Source organism: Elephas maximus, chromosome 3, assembly GCF_024166365.1.
Source record: "Elephas maximus indicus isolate mEleMax1 chromosome 3, mEleMax1 primary haplotype, whole genome shotgun sequence".
In the NCBI taxonomy this organism is placed as follows: Eukaryota; Metazoa; Chordata; class Mammalia; order Proboscidea; family Elephantidae; genus Elephas; species Elephas maximus.
In genome coordinates this window covers 197802461-197805370 of record NC_064821.1, presented here as the reverse complement: position 1 = coordinate 197805370, position 2910 = coordinate 197802461, and positions in this window count along the sequence as shown.

Genomic DNA, 2910 nt, shown 5'->3' with positions numbered 1-2910 from the left:
TGACCCATGGGTTATTTATAAGTGTATTGTTTAATTTCCAAATATTTGGGAATTTTCCAGCTATCTTTTTGTTATTGATTTCTAGCTTAACTCCCTTATATCTGAGAACATGCTGTTTTGGGATGTCATCGAGTCAACTCTGACTCATATTGATTATATATAGCACATAGAAACAGTGTCAGATCCTGCACCATCCACACAATCATTGCTATGGTTGAGCCCATTATTGCAGCCACTGTGTCAATCCTTCTCATTAAGATTCTCCTTCTCTCCCACTGACCTTCTGCTTTACCAAGCATGATATCCTTGTCCAGCAACTGGTGTCTCTTCGTGACGTGTCCAAAGTAAGCAAGATGAAGTCTTGCCATCCTTTCTTCAACAGTGCATTCTGGCTGCTCTTCTTCCAGGATAGTTTTGTTCATTCTTCTGGCAGTCTATGGTATATTCAATATTCTCAACAACACCACAATTTGAGTGTGTCAATTCTTCTTTGGTCTTCCTTTTTTATTGTCCAGATTTCATATACATATGAGGCGGTGGAAAAGATTATAGCTTGGGTCAAGTGCATCTTAGTCATCAAAGTGACACCTTTGTTTTTTAAGACTTTAAAAAGGCTTTTGCCACAGATTTGCCCAATGCAATACATCGTTTAATGTCTTGACTGCTACTTCCATGGGCACTGATTGCTGATCCAACTTCAATTTCTTGGTCTAATTGTAAGGATTTTCATTTTCTTTATGTTTACATGTAATCAATACTGAAGCTATACCTTCATCATTAAGTGTTTCAAGTCTTCTTCACTTTTCGCAAACAAAGTTGTGTCATCTGCATATCTTAGGCTATTAATGAGTCTTCCACCAATGTTGATGCTGTGTTCCTCTTCATATAGCCTATCGTCCCAGATTATTTGCTTAGCAAGTAGATTGAATAAGTAAGGTGCAAAATACAACCCTGCCGCACAACTTTTCCAATTTTTAACCAAGTAGTATCCTTTCGTTCTGTTCAAATGACTGCCTCTTGATTCATATACAGGTTCCTCATGAGCCCAATTAAATGTTCTAGAATTCCCTTTCTTCATAATGTTGTCCATAATTTGTTATGATCTGCACAGTTGAACATCTTCTGGTATTCTCTGCTTTTAGCCAAGATCCATCTGACATCAGCAACGATCATTCTCATTCCATGTCCTCTTTTGAGTCCAGCTTGAACTTCTGGCAGTTTCCTGTTGATGTGCAGCTGCAGCCTTTTTAGAATTATCTTCAGCAAAATTTTGTTAATGTGTGATATTAATGATACTGTGAGATAAATTTCATATTTCATTTGATCACCTTTGTTTGGAATGTGTGTGAATATGGATCTCTTCCAGTCTGTTGGACAGTCAGCTTTTTATCTTTCATGATATTTGGGAAGATTCCTGTCAGCAATTCTTCAATGAACTTCTCTGTGTTTTCTGTTTTCTCTCCCTATTCTGGAACTCCAGTCACTCACAAATTTTTGCTTTTTATTGTATCCTACATCCTTCTCAGGGTTTCTTCTCTCTTTTTTCTGATTTTTCCTCAAAGTGATATCCAAATATTTGCTGATCCTGTCTTTCATTTTTTCAAACCTGCTTCTGAGCCCTTCTATGATGCAGTCTGCTTCTGAAATCTTGTTTCTCTTTTGGATTTCTAATTGCTGTTTTTGTATGATTTCTAGTTGTGAATTTATTTTGACATTTTTTCCTGTATTGTTTTCCTGAATTCTTCCATTGTTTTTTCTGTCTTTTCCATGATTTTGTCTGTTTTCCTCATTTCTGTCTGCTTTTTCCTTCGACTCTTTGATAGCTCTGAGCATTAGAGATTTTAATCCCCTACCAGGTACTTCCAATGCCTTTTCTTCTACTGGAAAGTCATCTGGTGTTTTATTTTGGACCCTACTGGAACCATCTTGTCTTTTTTTTTTTTTTATGTTTTGATATTGTCTGTTGTCTTAAGGCATTCAGCAGCTATTTACTCTGTTTGTTGATTGTAGATTTGTTTGTTTTGTTCTGCTTATTAGTTTATTTGGTTATGTCTGAGCAAGTGGGCTGTGCAGTCTTTGTTGTTCACTCTTCTGTGGCATGATACTTCTCATCTCCTTTTCCAATGGGCAGAGCCAGTTGCTTAAAGTGAGGGACTTGGATGGATTGTTTGTGGCATGTACTGCGGCCAACAGGGTGGGGCTGTGGGGTCAGTGTAGGGCAGGTTTCAGTAGACCATACTTGTGCTGCTAGTGGGTGTGATGTTCAGCACATGGTGCAGATAGGCAGAGAGAGGTAGGAGATTGTGATATGTGGCTCTAAGTGGGTATGGAAAAAAAGGGAAAGAGAAGAGAAAAACAGGAGCCAAAAAGAAAAAAATAAGTGCTGAGGGAGGCTGCTGTTGGAGTGGTGTAGACCCGGGGGAGCTGTGTGCTGGTGACTTTCTAGCCAGGCATTTGAGGCATGGCCTGTCAAGAAGAGACATATGGCACATGCAGCTAGAAGGGTGGGAGAAAGGAAAGGAAGGAAGAGAGAGAGGGGTACGAAACTAGATTAAAAAGAAAATAGGAGAGAGAAAGGCACAGACAGCTAGGTGTTTGGGAGAAAGGAATGGAAGGAATGTAGAAAGAGACAAGAAACTGAAGGGGAAAAAAAGATGCCAAATGTTTGGGAGGAAGTAAAGAAAAGGAGGTAGATAGAGACAGGAAACCAAGAAATAAAAAAAGAAAGGGGAAAGAAAGATAAAATGCCCAAGGGAGCCCACTGGAAGTGGGTCCCCAGGTGATTGGCACTGCAAAACCCATCCAGAAGGAGTGTGGATGGCACATAGTGCCAGGTGTTCAGGAGAAGGGTAAAGAAGGGAGGTAGAGACAGACAATAAACCAAGAAAAAAAAAAGGAGACAGAAAAGAA